The sequence below is a fragment of the Balaenoptera borealis genome (genome assembly GCF_965194805.1).
Source record: "Balaenoptera borealis genome assembly, chromosome: 12".
Classification (NCBI taxonomy): domain Eukaryota; kingdom Metazoa; phylum Chordata; class Mammalia; order Artiodactyla; family Balaenopteridae; genus Balaenoptera; species Balaenoptera borealis.
The window spans coordinates 30,561,028-30,579,920 of record NC_138869.1 but is presented as its reverse complement, the minus strand read 5'-3'; the positions used below and the strand labels follow the sequence as shown (position 1 = coordinate 30,579,920).

General features: G+C 38.8%; 1 protein-coding gene across 2 annotated transcripts in view; it reads right to left on the bottom strand.

Moving 5' to 3' along the window:
- The window catches only part of CADPS (calcium dependent secretion activator), a 781,950-nt gene that overhangs the window by 751,156 nt on the left and 11,901 nt on the right, over window positions 1-18,893 (bottom strand). For both annotated transcript variants that reach the window (XM_082344670.1, XM_082344669.1), the window contains exon 2: window positions 15,323-15,562. The gene's annotated coding sequence lies outside the window, so the exon portion shown is untranslated. The remainder of the gene's footprint in view (window positions 1-15,322; window positions 15,563-18,893) is intronic.

Sequence of the window (18,893 nt, the reverse complement as noted above, 5' to 3'; positions counted from 1 at the left end):
TGGGAGAAGAATGACCCTACCTGGGCTGTTAGGTAGGTAGGTAGAATGACCCTACCTGTTCTCTTGTTAGGTCAGGGATTGGGATATGATGGGTCCAGGCCATCTGCCCCTGTTGAGGGGCACCTGCCGCTATTTTATTCCTTAAGTCCTGAGGAAACCATCTCACCTTCCTCTTACACCCTTTCAGCATTCTCCTTGGTTGTCTCTTGTGCTGTTTCCAGGGTTTATATTTCTGTGGAGTGGGGAGGAGCAGGGAGAAACTCATCTACGCCATCTTGCTCTGACCCGAAGTCACTCTATTTCATTTTAAGGAAGGAAAAAACTCAACTGAAACAAATAATTCACACCATTTTTTCTGTGAGTCAGTTTCCATCTGCCATAGGGAAGGGGCAACATTCATTCGCCTTATTGGTTTTGCCCCTTTTCCTCCTCAGCAGTTCCTTCTTTTTCCACTCTCCACCTCCCCTTACTTGCCCCCCCCTTTAACCCTCCCATCTACGGAGGTATAATTTTGGAATGATTTTTAAACAGGAGAAACCAGTGGCAGGGAATGCAGAAACACAAAATAAAACAGCTTCCATGTTAGGTTAAACACAAAGGCAGCTACAAAACAGGGAGCTTTAGGTACCAGTGGTTTTGTAGTACTATTAAATGAATTCTGTGATTTCCAATAAGAAGAGATCTGACATTTATTCACTTAATTTTAGTGACTGATGGAGCTTGTATGTTTCAACACTCTTAGCGGTTATTTGTATTTCATAGGGATCAAAGTGAAACAAAACAGAGCCCTAAAGGCATAATTTCAGAGAGCAAAGAAGTGAGGATGTTATTTCCTAACAGTGAGTTTTGAAGTGTGTAGAGGATAATTCAGTATATTCGTATCGTGGAGGAAACTATAGTATTTTTAAAGACTGGATTCTAAAAGTATCACTGCTTTGTTATGTTTTTAATCATAATAGTTCATTTAGTTTGAACTTTCAGAAAGTTTAGAGTTAAGATTTTTAGGTGTGATCAAAACCAAGATTGAGCAATATTGTTTTACAGAATGAAGGGAAACAAACTCTGTCTTCCTATGGAGCTGACCACTAATTAGGCCGTAAGGTGCAGGCTCTTGTCCTTTGAGTGTAAGTTGTAGTGTGTGTTTTCCAGCTCTCTCTATAGATGTGGACTCAGTATCTGTCTTTGCTGACATTTTCGTCTAATACTCTGGCACTGGTCCTTCAAATCCACCTTCCCTCCCCCTTGACTGGGAAAGTATGACAGGTGTTACGTAGTCATCTTACCATTGTCAAGCAACGGTTTAATGCTTAAAAGACTTATGAGATGGACTTAGGTCCTTGACAATCTCATTTCTTTCTTTCTATCCCTATTGGGCTAAGGAGATTCAGTTTAATTAGGCTGGGGTTATATGTGAGATGGGGCAGGTGTCTGATATTCTGCATCGCTTTTATTCCTTTATATCTTACTTCCTCACCCCTCATGAGTTTTGGGGTTTTTTTTACTATTTTTTAAAAATATAAAATGCATTAAGGCCATAACATACAAATCAATCAATATTGGCAAGAGAAGAATTTACTTATTTAGCAGGATAAAAATGTACAATCTTCTTTACTCTAAAAACTTAGCTGTTTTCTGTTTTTCCCTTTTTTTGTATTAGAAGCATTCATCCCATTTTAACAGAGCCCTCACCTCCACTGTCTACACTCTAGGAGAAAAACAAATGCTTTCCCTCACCATGCAGACAATGTTAAAGGCAGTTTCCCCTGCACTTATGGAAAGAGAAAATTTTTCCTGTGACTTATGATTTGTGCTCTGGATGTATGGTCCCCTGAAGTCTAGAAGGAAATAAACCAAGAGACACATCTTTTGTGCGGAGCGATAAAGACGGTCTGGAGGTGTGTCTGGAGGTGGGGAAATAAGTGAGGTGATTGATAAATACAAGTGATCTGACCCTGGGGCACTCGTTCCAGAGGGCACTGTATCATAACCTGTGACATGCCCGGTGAGTGAACCAAGACGAGGATCATTGTAAAGGACATGTTAAAAGGCCTATGACCTGCAGTGTCTTGGAGTCATTGCCAGTCACCCACATAGCCTTCGTGTGAGAATTTCCCATTATTCATAATGCAGGCCATGCAGCCTGTGCCGGTTGGGACTCCAGTTTGTACCGGATGGAAACCCTGTTCACTTCATACCAGCACATCACCAGCTGACTTCCCCACGGTGGCAGCATCTCCCTATGCCGTGAGACTTTATACTGTCCCCATCCAAAGGCTCCCTGTGTGTGCACCTCTAGACAATGCCATGGGACCTCTGAAGACCAAGTTTTGAAGCAGGACAGGGATGAGTATGGCCCCTATTTAGCTCATACATGGTTCACTCTGAAGATGTGAAAAACATCTAGGCTTTCCATAGGCTGCAAGGTGGTACCAATCACAAGGTTCCACCTTCACTCTTACAGGATAGAGACAGAAACAGTGGTAGTGTCGAAGGTTGCTTGTGCCTTAGCAGGGGCTGGCGTTGGGGGAGGAAAAGGGGATGGCAAACACAGAGGGAAAGGAGCCCAGAGACTGAACCTGCCGAACCTCTCCTAATGCCGACTCTGAGAGACCTGACCTTGCCCAGGAGCTATTTCCCGCTCTCCAAGGTAAGAGATTCCTGATCCTGTTCAGTCGTGGGGCAACCCTGTACTTCAGGGAAGCCTGGACTCATTACCAACCCCAGAGTGGGTCTAACTTGATCTCTGCCATTTGTGGTAACTCTACTTCCCTTGTCAGGGATCGGTTTGAGAACGGGCCTATGACACATTTCTAATTAGAGATGAGGGTTACACCATGAGGACTTCTAGACATTCTTCCTTTCTCTTAAAAAGATACGCTTATGGAAGAACTAAATTCTCTGCTCCCCTTTCCTCCATCTTGATAGATATTCAGGTTGACACGCCTGGAACTGTTACTGTCATCTCGTGACCGTGCGGGGAAAGCGAGAGATATGAGAAGAATTTAAGCTGCAGCAATAATGAGGTCGAGACACTCAGTTAACCGACTCTGAAATGGCCCTATTTTTAGCTCTTGGATAGATAAGAAAAAAAATCTTTCTCATTGTTTAAGCCAATTTTAGTTGAATTTTCTGTTACCTTCAGCCAAAAGCATACCAAATGAATTAACTACCTGATGAGAAAAGAAATCTTTTGCATCATTTCATGGACTTCTTGTGGATTCATGATCAGCGAGGAGTAACAGTATCTTCTTTCTGGTAATGGACTATACCTACACCCCATTCCAGGTGGTTCTGAGATTGCACAGATGACACTCTATGAAAGAATCTTTCTGTAATTATCAAGCGTTTTTTTCTTTCAGCATGGTCAATATGGGGAATAAAACTGAGGAAAGGATCTCCCGAATTAGACCCTGAATAGATAAAATATTATATAAGAAAGTAAAAATTAGGTGAACACATATGCAAATTCAAAACCAGAAGATAGAAATACCCATTTTCAGAATTGCAAAGCAAACTCAAAATCAGAGAGGTGGGAAGGGGCTTAGGTGAAAATGTATTAGAGCTTTATGAGAAGCAGGTGTAGGCCCTAATAGCTGCATTTGGGGGTTTGGATGCCTGTGCAGAGAAGCTAGTCTAGGACACAGACACTATTTATACAGGGAACTAGAGCTGTGATACCTGCAACAAGCCAGGCGTCACGGGGACGGGCAGACTCCAGCCCCACCAGGTGGGGAAATCAGCAAGGAAGCTTGTTTTATATCCAAGGTTGAATTTAGAGAAAAGTAACCCAAGGAAATTCAAACGCATCATCACGTGAATGAGCAGGTCCAAATTCATGCCATCAGTGTGGAGCAGAAGCTCCTAACTGAGAAATCAACATGAAAACTGACCCAGAATGAGTGAAACCTGTGGACTCTGAGAAGCGGCAAAGCCAACATAACACAAGAGGGAAAATTCCACAGCTCAGGGAGCCCAGGATGCCAGGGAAGTAAGCCTCAACTGGACGAGCTCCCAGTTGAAGATTCAAACCATGGAAGGAAGTGAATCACTGAGAAGGAGAATAGGATGGTGCGACAGAAAGAAAAACTTTTACGAACAAGAAATAATAAAATTATCTAAAAGAAGATTTAAATAAGTATTGTTTTAAATGTTTAAATAGGTAAAGAGGAAATAATAAAGATAAAGCAAGCACAAAACAGTATAATAAGGACAGATTTGAGAAATGGGAAAGGATACAATGGAAATCTTTAAATGACAATCACAAAATCACTGCAATTCTTAAAAATCAATTAACTAGTTGAACAACAGTAAAAATACACACACAAAAATAATGTATATATTGGAACACAGATCTAAGGAAGTGACCTAGAGTATGGAAGAGAGAAATAAAAACAAGAGAAGTTGAGGCCTGCAAGATAGGAAGATGGAGTCTAATATATGTCCGATAGGAGTTCTAGGATAAAACAAAGTGAATGAGGGAGACCTAATGTTATAAGAGAAAATGGTTGAGAATTTTCCAGAATTGAAAAATAGTCATCTAAGGCATCCTAAGGTTTAAAGAGTACCCCAATTTCCATATAGGACAGATACAAGCAAATTCACGTCTAAAAGAATCATTGTGATAAAACTGCAGACTATCAAAGACAGGCGAAATTCTTAAAAGCTACCAGAGACTAAGAGACATATTCCTACAAAGGAATGACTATTCATTCGACTGACAAAAGACTTCTAGTCAGCAATAAGAGCTGATATTTTTGAGTAGTTGCTGTAGGCTGGGCAGTATTTTCAGTATCTCTTATTTAATGTTCATAACAATCTGATGGGGAAAATACCTTACTATCCCCATTTCACATATAAATACAGAACAATGAATAAAAGACAATGGAATAACATATTCAAAGTGGTGAGGCATAAACAATTCTACCTGTAACTCTATCTCTTACCATACCTTCATCAAGAGTGAAGCTTGGAGGTTGTTTCTTTCCTGACATATATTTAATAATCCATAAACATTTGGAAGTTGAATAATAATACAAAATATGTGTCAACTATAACCGCCCCAGAAGTGTCATATTGTGGTAAGTGCTTCAGAGTTATATATATGGTTGTTTTGTGTGTACAGTGAGCAAGGTAGAAACTGGTGGAGTAGATATATTTTTAACCAAATCTTTGTTTTCTCACTGCCCAACCCGATTGATTTAAAGAAGTTATGCAATAAAATATTTGGGTTAAACTAGGACAGTGAGTCCTTTCCAAATATTCCTACAGCACAAAAGATGGTCTTCCGTATCAGTAAAAAGAGAGCCCTTTAAGTATCTCAAACCAAAAGAATCTAATACAAGGGACTGCTTACTCAGATGATAGAATAGCTAAGGAACTAAACAGTATTATGAAGCGACCCTGCATTTAGCGAAAGCAAGGAAGCTACCACCAACCTAGGGCTGGAGTGTGAAAAGCAGGAGGTGGTTGTATCAGAGTTCAGGAGTCAGGGTCCCTGGTGGGCCTGTCTGAAGAAAACTGAGACCATGGAGAGAGGGGACATTCTCTAGGAACTGGAGCCACACAGCTATTACAGCAAGTACTGGAGTTGCCACCTGAAACAGAATGGGGGCTATCCTGGCTTTTTCCCTTCTTGCTCTCCACACTTGCACCCAGAGTCTTCCATTAGCTAAACCCATCTAAAAGCAGAAAGCGAGAGAGCCTGGGAAATGTAGTGTCCTCCAGTACGCAACCGAGGAAAGAAGGGCAGAGAATGGATCTGAGAACAAAAGTCAAGGGATGGACCCAGCTCACCCTTAGCTGATGAGTTCAGGTGAGTGGCTGCGATGGCTTTGAGCGTAAGGGCAGACGTGTTCAGTATCAGAGATCTGTTCAGTGTCTGCTCTGTTCTCTAACTCTCCCATCTGCCTGAGTTCCTCCGCTTTAGCTGGCTAGTCAGTGGTGGCTTGAAAATGACACGTGCATTTTGGGTGTGAATGACTAAATGAACTCCTCTTTCAGGAAAAGGCTTTGCCTTCTTCCAATCAAGCTCTACAAATGGGAACTTCATTTAAGACCATCCATCTACGGAGCTTTGTGTAATACATATATCCTCTCAAAGCTGCTACGCCTAGAAACTTATAGTGTAGTATAAAAGTAGCTTTCCCTGTTGGAATGGCTTTTCTTATTTGTATTCTAAGTAACTCATTTAGGCAGATATCAGAAGTTCCTCTTATTTGCATTTATTTTGCCCACAGAAAATTTACAGTTCACGTGACTGTTCTGCTTCAAAGAAATAATCAAAATACAAATTGCTTGAACTATAAAGGCAGGAGCTTAGAAAACCTGGGAGAAGGAAATTAGGGCACATTTGAAACATAAGTGAAAGGGGTTTTTGCCATGGCTATCTTCAAATAACATCTCTAAAGCACAAGTAGAAGAGAATTTTGAGATTTACTTACTTCACAGAAACTTCACCCTTCCTGAAATTTTATTTTAGAGTAAGTGAACCAGAAAAGATGTCAATGTTAAAACTCTGTTTTCCTTTGGAGTAGATAACCAGAAACTATAACATGATTTTTCTGGAATCAGAGTTAAGCAATAACTGGTAGTCATCTTTATCTACCCTCAAAAGAAAAGCCTTTGAACAAAGAATATGCAGTTAATCAAATAAAAAGAATGTTATTTTTTATTTAAAAGATATCAAGGGCTATAATATGAAATTTTATCCAAAATATTTTTTCTTTTGTTCAGCTTCTTTTAGCTTTGATAGAGGTGAACGGTTTAATGAAATATCACAGCATCGACTCTGACGGGCATTTTTGGGATTGAAAATATGCTACTTTTGGTGGTGATGTGGTTAACTGTTAACTAATCTGTCTAAAACTGAGGTAGATTTTATAAACTGTCCCAAATTTTAAAAAATTTAGTGCTATTGTTAGGCAATGATTTTGACTTTTGAACTGCCTGAGTTTATAAATTCTCTACTTAATGTTCAGTGCATATAGTTGGTATCACTTGATCAGTTATGTAAGAAAGCTTTCTTGAGCGTGTGTGTGTGTTTGTGTGTGTGCGTGTGTATATTTCATAAAGCATGTTAGCACCCTCTTCTGTATGACTGTTGAGGCTGTAATTCCTACAATCTTTTTTCATTTCCTAACAGTGAACAGCTTGAATATTCATTAAATTTGCTCCTGATTAAAGTAGCACCTCCGAGTAATTTAATTATACTGTCTATTTCAGAAACACTGATAAGTGCTGGAGTCAAAAAACACTTCATTGCTAAATGTTACCCACTGGGAATAAGTGTTGGCTTATGAAAAGGGAAAAAAATGCTGCTTCCACATTTCTCAGAATGAGGATTTCCAATGATTTAAATATACAGAGCTATGCAAGGAGGAAGGGAACACAAGGACAGATAAGGAGAGCAGACTTGTATATTCTTCTCCCAGCTGTCAGTGCTTGAAGAAAAAATGGATGCCCTCGTATGCTCTAATACCAGCCACTGACACAATTAAATATTCTTTTATTCAACTGGATTTTTTAAAAAGAAAATCGGACACCTTTTAAATCAGACTTCCTGGAGTCCCCCAGCTGCTCCTGATAGATACTGTATGAGGCTGATGAGGGAGATGTAACTGAAGTTGTTTGATTGATTCATTCATTCACACACTCATTCATGCTACAGATATTTTCTGAGCATCTATTGTGTGCCAGGCACTCTTCCAGCTACTGGAGATCCAGGGAACAGATCCAAGTTCCCAACCTCATAGAGATGACATTTCTAGCTAGGAAAGATGGATACAATGCAGAAATACGTACAGAATATGCCCGATGATAAATTCTATGTAGAAAAATGAGGCAGGGTGAAGGGGATCAGAAGCGTGGGTGTACAGCAGGTGGGTATTTTATACAAAGTGGTTGGAAACGTCCTCACTGATAAGGTGACATTTGAGCAGAGACTTGGGGTCAGTGAAAGTTTAATCCTCGTAGGGTATTTAAAGAAAGAGTATTCCAGGTGGAAGGAAGAGCATGGGCAAGCTCTCTGAGATTGGACCCTTCAAATATTTCAAATGCTGTCTAGAGGCTCAGCATGACACAGTAGTTAAGACCTCGCTTGACTTTTGGAATTCGAAAACTTGGATAAGATTCTGTATATTAGCAAGTGACAAATTATTCAAAATCTCTGAGCCTTTATTTTCTCACCTACAAAATGGGGATTCCTACAACTTCCTTCTTCCCAGTGTTACTGTAAAGACTAAGTGAGAGTGCAGACAAAGATATTAATTGTAATTGGCATTGTGCTGAGTTCAATAAATGTTAGCTATGACCAGGGAAAAAATGCTTCTCAGGGACACTTGAGTTTTCTGCAACATTTATGTATTGAAATGGATCACACAAATGTTGAACTGGAACTCTCTTCTAATATTAGTGCAAAATTATAACATAAGTAGAAATGTTTCTTTTTCTGTGTGGTCCTGAATAAGCTGTTTTCCCTTTATGAACCTTAAGTTTTGCAAAATAAGGAAATTAAGTTAAACCAGTCACTTCAGTCTAAAGTCTTCAAGGTAGTATGAGAGCTACTTTCCCTGTTTGAAAATTCCTGAAAATGAAATTTTATATTTACCTCCTTTTTTAATTAAAGTATAGTTGATTTGCAATGTGGTGCCAATCTCTGCTGTGCAGCAAAGTGACTCAGTTATACACATACAGACATTTGTTTTTTTAACATTCTTTTGCATTACAGTTTATCACAGCATATTGAATATAGTTCCCTGTGCTATATATTAGGACCTTGCTGTTTATCCATTCTAAATGTAATATATATATTTACTTCTGATAAGGGTAATGAGGGACTTGACCATTAGGCTTGCTTGGGGCTGAATTACAAAGCGTGGAATTCGGTGGCTAAGACCACTGGCTGTGGAGTGTGATAGTACAGCCAAGGTGCTATCCCAAAAGGTTGCCCAATTTACATTTACCTCAAGAGCAATGCTTTCCCCAAATTCTTGTCTTCTTGAGATATTTTCAAACGGCTCCATCATCCAGGTCTAAGTCCAACACTTGGACTACTTTTGGGTCCCTTCCACAGGGTTAATTCTCCTTCCAACCTTTCTCCCCAAATCCTACTCCTTCCCTTTCTGCCTCTAGAGGGAAAGCCATTTTTCCAAGCTCTTTCCATGAATCAGCCTAAATATGGTCAGATGAAGGGTCACAAGGCTGTGGGGGGAGGGCGAACCAAGAAGGAGAAGGCAGCAGAGGAAAGGGTCCATCTACAGCCATCTCCATGAGGAAAATACGGCCAAAAAATGAGATGAGGAGTCCGGAATCTAGTCTATTCCTTATAAGGCATCTTTCTCCGTGTTTGAAAAGCTGTCTAAGGGTCATACAGCACAGACTGCCTTACCCATCCATATAATCTTTAAATGGGATTAAACAGAACTAGTCAGAGCATTGAAGGGACAGTTAACTGCCCAGAGGCAAAATCATGTACAGAGAGGCTTCGGCATTGCTAGCTATTAAGTAGCAGTTCCAGCAAAGTCTATTCTGAGAAATGCTGCAACTCATATTAAAAATCTCCTTCCTTTTCCCTTGCAGAATGTATCAGACCTCAAAACCTGCTACTGCTGATTCTGCAACTTACTGGATGTTGACTTTGGGCAAGTTTTCCAACCTCTCTTGAGTGTCAGGCTCTATGTATAAAATGGGGGTAATGATAATGACCTAGCAGGGTTGCCTGGCACACAGTATGGCTTCAGGACATGGTAGCAATTATCATCAAGAAAAAGGGGCAGGGTGCTGGTTGTAAGGAGTTACTCAGATTGTAAGGTGCTTTCTAGCTGGAAGACAGGATGCTGATTTGGTTAAGATACAGGTAAGTATGAAATCGAAAATATAAGAAATGGACGTGGAGAAGATCTGAAGAGGGAGAAGTCAGATATTTTAGATGTTACGTGATTTGATTAAGGTGTTGAAAACGTAATCACGCAGTTGGCAATCAGTTCTCATTCATTGCTCCTAAAGTTCTTACGTGTCTTAGCTTCTCTGTGGAATTCTTACCGGCAGCAAATCTATTATAGTGGCAATTCTTTGAAGCAGTGACATCATGGGACATGTGAATGGATGTTCTGCAACACTTGAATTGAGACCAAAATCCGTTGTGCTAATTAGTTATTGGAATCTTTGCATAATTACACATGCTCAAGGGCCATTCACTGGCTTTGTTAGCTGTCTCCCATGTCTGCTATCATGTGACCATTGGACCGAATGCCATTTTGATGAGAACTAGCTCCGTGTTTACAGAGTGGAGATATTACAACATTGTTGGAGCATAATTATTGCCTCTGTGTTGGTGACTCAGTTTTTCATCTTCAGATTTATTTTGTTCCTAACCTTATATAATACTTAGTCAGCTGCTGTCAAATGCATTAAAGACTGGGAAGTAGTAGTTGCCTTAAACTCTATACAACCTGCCTCCCAAAACAAAACTCATTCAATCAATCAGTATATAACTCTTGAGAAAAATTCTATTTAAACCACTTTAGAATTATTTAATACCATATTTTCATATCAATAAGCAATTAAGGCGATGCGAACATATATAGGGTGGATAAACAACAAGGTTCTACTGTATAGCACAGGGAACTATATTCAATATCCTGTGATAAACTATAATAGAAAAGAACATATATATATGTACAACTGAGTCATTTTGCTGTACAGCAGAATTAAATACAACACTGTAAATCAACTATACTTTAATAAAATTTTTAAAAAGCAAACAAATAGAAAAAAAAGCAATTGAGGGAACACAAGGTGCAAAATGCTGGAACATCTGTAAGAATATGTTCAATCTCTCTTTTAATTAAAGACACGGAAAATCAGAAAATAAAGAGATAATATTTTCAGCTATCAGTTTGGAAAAAATTTAAACATGTGATGAAAACCTAGTGGATGACACTATGGAGAAACCAGCATTTCTATACAAGACTGTGGTTTTGTAACCTTTCTGGAAAGGAGATGTGGTGATGTCCATTACTATTTACCATACACCTGCCCTTGCCCATTTTTTCCACGAATTCCAACACTAGGATTTTTACTGTCAATATCTGTACATAAACTTCCAAGCTATGTGGGCAAGGACATGTACTGTAGCTTGTAACAGCGACAACATATGGAAACAACATAAATTACTAACTATAAAGAGTCATAAATAGGATATACGCACATATGTGGGATAATATTTGGTAACGTTAGCTGTTTAGGGAGGGCTGTTTGCTTGAATTTCTTTTCTCTCTGGTATACTGCATGCCTTGCTTCAGGGATCAAAGGGCACAGCAGAATGCAAATGTCAAATAAGTAGAAAATGTTTGGCTTCTGAGTTTCAAAAGCCTTGACCCTGATATTTAGAAGCTTGTGCAGTAAATAAGAGAAACTTACCTATCTGGCCCCATAAATTAAAAATTTCCTGGCTTGGGGAAATGAGGGAGTCAGAAGGGGAGCATATACGTGCACTGGAAAGGAGCTTCCATTGAAGGCTGAATCCAGGGGTGGGAAGTAACAAAAGCTACAGACTATTTTGCTGAGTCTGAGCGAAAAGAAAATTTGCTCGTTAGGTAGATGCCTAGAAACGACCAAGCCCTCTCCTGATGCCCTCCCCACCATTTTGAGAGTATCCTGACATAGTGTTAAAAGAGTAGGGACAGAATGGCTGCCTGGTGTAACTAAAAGATGGGTCTAAAGAGCTTGCAAGACCTCCTCCAAGTCACAGCATGGCAAAGTAATCCCGTGTGTGTGAGAGTGACATATACACATGAAGGAGATCCGAAGGATCTAACGGGACTGGAGTGAGAGCCAGAGATGATCATCAGAGATCTACTAGGGTGGAGGACCAGATGGGACAAATACATCTCAGCATCTGTCAGTCAGCATGGAAAGTCAACAACCAAGCACAAGACTCTGCAGCCACGACCTCTGTTCTACCTAAGCCTCGTGGAACTCAGCTAAATGCCAGACCAAGAATTGGCAGATACTAAGTTTGGACTGCCCAGGGGAACAGAATCCTAAAATAAAATTAAGCTGAATTAAAGAAAAATAAGGATGACTGAATGTCTTCCTTGCCTGAGTTAGTGGGATGAGAGAGTCACTCACTTCACATACCATGAAGTAATGTGCAGCTATTGAAAGTAATGAGGCAGGTATATATGCTCCAATGTGAAAGATCTGCAAGATAAACTTTAAGTTAAAAAAGGCAAGAGAAAGAACAATTTGAGTAGTGTGCATTCCATTTGCACAAAAATGTTATATGTTCTAACTGTTCCCAGGATATGGAAGAAATGATTAACTGTGATTTCCTCTAGAAACTGAGACTCTTCATTTAATACCATTTTATAAAGATTTCTTTTAAACCAAGAGCTTATATTATTTTATGATACATATTTATCATATGTAATAAAATATCCTCTTTATCCTTAAGTCATGTTTTGCGATCCATTACATTTAATTAGAATTCCATTTATGTAGCATTTATTTTGATAATTTCAGAATATAGGATGAAAATGTATCTTTAACATCTTTTGAGTATAGCATAAAGCTGCCAAAGAGAATTCATTTGGTTTTCTTTTTCAGTGAGAAGAGATGTTGCAATCTGCCTTAAGGGAAAACTGCCCTCTCTCCATCATTTCTGTAAAAGTGGATATGCAAACTTGTCTCACCACAAAGCTACAGAAAACTTTCTTAAAAATGTGTCAATAACTAGAATAAGGAGGCATAATTTGAAGAATTGGACAAAGTCATACATTTTCATACACTCTAGCATATGGTCAAACATACAGGTCACAGACACTGGGCATATCATCAAAATTTACATATGCATATAAAGAATGGTTCCTTCAAAGTCATCCTATAGTTATTCCAAGTCACAGAAAACATTTAATAAGTCATTTTGGGGGGAATTATTTTCACCGTTATGGCACGTTGTTTTGAATGACCTAGCAGGTGCCAAATCATCACCCTTTAAGGATAAATTTACATTTTAATAGCACTCAAAGGCCATTTAGAGTCAAGTATGGCGAATAAGGCAGTCAGTCAATTTAGATAATAAATTTACAGTAAAAAAAAAAAAGCATGGTATAACTAAAATAACATGACTGCTCTACAGCGCTGAAGGAAACAATGCCTAGCCCCCAAAGAAACTTGAGTGTTTTACAAACTATAGCATCCTTTGAACAACTGCATTGTCTTCCTAACAGAATACTTTAAATTAATTTTGATGAATAAATTTTATCTTGTCTGTTAAAAACCAACCTAATGACTTACAGTAGCATTTTCTATATTAAATTGTTTTAAAATATGGAACTACAAGATTTTTAAAGCTATATTTCTAAATACTTTAGATCAGCATTTAAAGTGGGTCATGACCGAATAGCCAGAGCAATCTTGAGGGAAAAAAACAGAGCTGGAGGAATCAGACATCCTGACTTCAGATTATACTACAAAGCTACAGTAATCAAGACAATATGGTACTGGCACAAAAACAGAAATATAGATCAATGGAAACGCATAGAAAGCCCAGAGATAAACCCAGGCACCTATGGTCAACTAATCTATGACAAAGGAGGCAAGGATATACAATGGAGAAAAGACAGTCTCTTCAGTAAGTGGTGCTGGGAAAACTGGACAGCTACATGTAAAAGAATGAAATTGGAACACTCCCTGACACCATACACAAAAATAAACTTAAAATGGATTAAAGACCTAAATGTAAGACCGGACACTATAAAACTCTTAGAAGAAAACATAGGAAGAACACTCTTTGACATAAATCACAGCAAGATCTTTTTTGACCCACCTCCTACAGTAATGGAAATAAAAACAAAAATAAACAAATGGGACCTAATAAAACTTAAAAGCTTTTGCACAGCAAAGGAAACTGTAAACAAGACTAAAAGACAACCCTCAGAATGGGAGAAAATATTTGCAAACAAATCAATGGACAAAGGATTAATCTCCAAAATATATACATAGCTCATGCAGCTCAATATTAAAAAAACAAACAACCCAATCAAAAAATGCACAGAAGACCTAAATAGACATTTCACCAAAGAAGACATATAGATGGCCAAGAGGCGCATGAAAAGATGTTCAACATCACTAATTATTAGAGAAATGCAAATCAAAACTACAATGAAGTATCACTTCACACTGGTTAGAATGGGCATCATCAGAAAATCTACAAACAACAAATGCTGGAGAGGGTGTGGAGAAAAGGGAATCCTCTTGCACTGTTGGTGGGAATGTAAATTGATACTGCCACTATGGAGAACAGTATGGAGGTTCCTTCAAAAACTAAAAATAAAATTACGATATGACCCAGCAATCCCACTACTGGGAAAATACCCAGAGAAAACCTTAATTCAAAAAGACACATGCACCCCAATGTTCATTGCAGCACCATTTACAATAGCCAGGTCATGGAAGCAACCAAAATGCCCATCGACAGACAAATGGATAAAGAAGATGTGGTACACATATACAATGGAATATTACTCGGCCACAAAACAGAACGAAATTGGGTCACTTGTAGAGATGTGGATGGACCTAGAGACTGTCATACAGAGTGAAGTAAGTCAGAAAGAGAAAAACAAATATCATATATTATTGCATATATGTAGAATCTAGAAAAACGGTACAGATGAACCGGTTTGCAAGGCAGAAATAGAGACAAAGATGTAGAGAACAAACATATGGACACCAAAGGGGGAAAGCGGGGAGGGTGTTGGTGGTGGCGGGATGAACTGGGAGATTGGGATTGACATATATACACTAATATGTATAAAATAGATAACTAATAAGAACCTGCTGTATAAAAAAAATAATAAAATTTAAAAAAAAAATAAAGTGGGTCATGAAACCAATTTAGTGGTTGCAACCAATATTAAAAATACACAAGAGAAAATACCAGAGTGCATCAAATGTAATCGGCATAGGTATGATTTTATCAAACTGTTTCACTTATATATTTTTAGTCAAGCATTCATTATTCAGCAAAAACGTATTGAGCAAACACAATACACTTGTCAGCCATTTGGACCACCAACTGGTCATCTCTCACCTAGATGGTCTCTAAGATCCGTTCAACCTTAACATTCTCTGAAATATTGAAGTCCAAGTTTAATTGTCTTTTCAAATTTTTTTCCCAGATAATATTTTTAAGTGATGACTGTATGCTGGAATTCTGTGAACACTTTACTATAGTATCTCATGTAATCTTTGTTCCAATTAAAATTGCTGCATAACAAACCATTCTAAAACATAGTGGCTCAAAACCACAGCAATTACTTACTTAGTTCACGAATTTTGAGCTCAAACAGCAATCAACAGAGAAGGCTCACGTCTGTTCCATGTTACGTCAGTTGGGGCAGCTTCACTGGGGTTGGAGAATCTGCTGTCAGGATGTGTTACTGCATGGCTGGCAAGTTGGTGCGGCTGCCAGCTGGGAGCTCAGTCATGGCCAAGGGCAAGGAGACACCACACCTCTCCATGAGTTTCTAGGACTTCTCAGCATGGCTGGGTGGATGGGTTCCTAGAACAAGCATCCCAAGAGACAGTAAGTGGAGCTGCTAGTTTCTTAAGGCTCCAGAATCTGACACCATGTATTCCACTAGTGAAGTGACCATAAAGCCCAGATTAAATAGGAGGAGACACTGACTCTACTCATTTGATGAGAGAAGTGTCCAAAAATTGGGGGGCCATGTTTCAAACTAACACACCTTCAAATAACCACATGAGGTGTATTTTCTATTAATACATCCCAATCTTATAGACAAGGCAACTGACACAAAGAGATATTCATCAATTTTTCCCAAGGTCACGCAGCTTTTACATGTCACCGAAGACCTGAGTCCAGGTCTTCCTTTGTCCACAGCCAGGCTCCAGTGACGCTGCTGTTCTGTCTTTTCTTGTGATTATAAAACTCTATATAAAACTCTAGGGCTTCCCTGGTGGCGCAGTGGTTGAGAATCTGCCTGCCAATGCAGGGGACGCGGGTTCGAGCCCTGGTCTGGGAAGATCCCACATGCCACGGAGCAACTGGGCCCGTGAGCCACAATTACTGAGCCTGCGCGTCTGGAGCCTGTGCTCCGCAACAAGAGAGGCCGCGATGGTGAGAGGCCCGCGCACTGCAATGAAGAGTGGTCCCCACTTGCCGCAACTGGAGAAAGCCCTCGCACAGAAACGAAGACTCAACACAGTCATAAATAAATAAATAAATAAATAAAAGAACGTGAATTTCTAAAAAAAAAAAAAAAAATTCTACAGCCTTCATAATTTATAGTCAGGATTTGCTGCTTGAGGGTAAATGACCCAGGAGTTCCATAAATTGAGAAAAATATGGGTAGGGATCTCATCTGATAGTGAGTAGATGAAAAGGTGAAGGAGCTCAGAAATCTGTGGAAGAAATATGGAAGGATTAGCAGATACATGATCAATATGATGCTTGAATTGAAGCAAAATCATAATAAGACAGTCACTCTTGACTTATTAACTGTTTTGAAAAAATTATGCCAGGTAGAGATGCACATCCCTTAAGCATGAACTGAAATTCTTTGAGCCTTTAAGAGGAAAAATGCTCTAAGTGAAAAGTAATTGTATTATAAGCTGAAACAAGCCCTATCAGCACATAGCAGGGGTATGTGTGTTTTTTTCTTATGTCTCCAGAACTGAATACTAAATAGGGTCTAGTATTTTTTTCTGTGATTTTAATTATAAGTGGTACTTAGATATTCAACATGAAACTCAGTTCTACCCTTTGAAAATAACCTTTGCTCTCTAACACAAAATATAAAAATATTCAAAATTCAGTAGGGTGCAAGACACATTATTGGCTTGTTGACAGAACAAATTTCTTCCTAGAAGGAAAACACAGGAGCCATGCAAAGTCATAGAAATAAATGTGTTTTCAAGTGTTCAGCGTAGAGTGGCAGTTTGGTTTCCAACGACATTCTTTAACTTCGAAAGGTGTGCTTTCTGTTTTTAAAAAACAAAAACTCTTTAACCCTGAGAAACAATGTAAGGACTGTTTTTTTGTTGTTTTTTGGGTTTTTTTACATCTTTATTGGATAATTGCTTTACAATGGTGTGTTCATGTCTGCTTTATAACAAAGTGAATCAGCTATACATATACATATATCCCCATATCTCCTCCCTCTTGCATCTCCCTCCCACCCTCCCTATCCCACCCTTCTAGGTGGTCACAAAGCACCAAGCTGATCTCCCTGTGCTATGTGGCTGCTTCCCACTAGCTGACTATTTTACATTTGGTAGTGTACATATGTCCATGCCACTCTCTCACTTTGTCCCAGCTTACCCTTCCCCCTCCCTGTGTCCTCAAGTTCATTCTCTATGTCTGCGTCTTTATTCCTGTCCTGCCCCTAGGTTCTTCAGAACCATTTTCTTTTTTTTTTTTTTTTTAGATTCCATATATATGTTAGCATATGATATTTGTTTTTCTCTTTCTGACTTACTTCACTCTGTATCACAGTCTCTAGATCCATCCACCTCACTACAAATAACTCAATTTCATTTCTTTTTATGGCTGAGTAATAGTCCATTGTATATATGTGCCACATCTTCTTTATCCATTCATCTGTCAGTGGACACTTAAGGTTGCTTCCATGTCCTGGCTATTGTAAATAGTCCTGCAATGAACATTGTGGTACATGACTCTTTTTGAATTATGGTTTTCTCAGGGTATATGCCCAGTAGAGGGATTGCTGGGTCATATGGCAGTTCTATTTTTAGTTTTTTAAGGAACCTCCATACTGTTCTCCATAGTGGCTGTATCAATTTACATTCCCACCAACGGTGCAAGAGGATTCCCTTTTCTCCACACCCTCTCCAGCATTTATTGTTTGTAGGTTTTTTGATGATGGCCATTCTGACTGGTGTGAGGTGATACCTCATTGTAGTTTTGATTTGCATTTCTCTGATGATTAGTGATGTTGAGCATCCTTTCATGTGTTTGTTGGCAATCTGTATATCTTCTTTGGAGAAATGTCTATTTAGGTCTTCTGCCCATTTTTGGTTTGGGTTGTTTGTTTTTTTGATATTGAGCTGCATGAGCTGCTTATAAATTTTGGACATTAATCCTTTGTCAGTTGCTTCATTTGCAAATATTTTCTCCCATTCTGAGGGTTGTCTTTTAGTCTTGTTTATGGTTTCCTTTGCTGTGCAAAAGTTTTTAAGTTTCATTAGGTCCCATTTGTTTATTTTTGTTTTTATTTCCATTTCTCTAGGAGGTGGGTCAAAAAGGATCTTGCTGTGATTTATGTCATAGAGTGTTCTGCCTATGTTTTCCTCTAAGAGTTTTATAGTGTCTGGCCTTACATTTAGGTCTTTAATACATTTTGAGTTTATTTTTGTGTATGGTGTTAGGGAGTGTTCTAATTTCATTCTTTTACATGTAGCTGTCCAGTTTTCCCAGCACCACTTATTGAAGAGGCTGTCTTTTCTCCATTATATATTCTTGCCTCCTTTATCAAAAATAAGGTGACAATAGGTGCGTGGGTTTATCTCTGGGCTTTCTATCCTGTTCCATTGATCTATATTTCTGTTTTTGTGCCAGTACCATACTGTCTTGATGACTGTAGCTTTGTAGTATAGTCTGAAGTCCAGGAGCCTGATTCCTCCAGCTCCGTTTTCTTTCTCAAGATTGCTTTGGCTATTCAGGGTCTTTTGTGTTTCCATACAAATTGTGAAATTTTTTGTTCTAGTTCTGTGAAAAATGCCATTGGTAGTTTGATAGGGATTGCATTAATCTGTAGAGTGCTTTGGGTAGTATAGTTATTTTCACAATGTTGATTCTTCCATTCCAAGAACATGGTATATCTCTCCATCTGTTTGTATTATCTTTAATT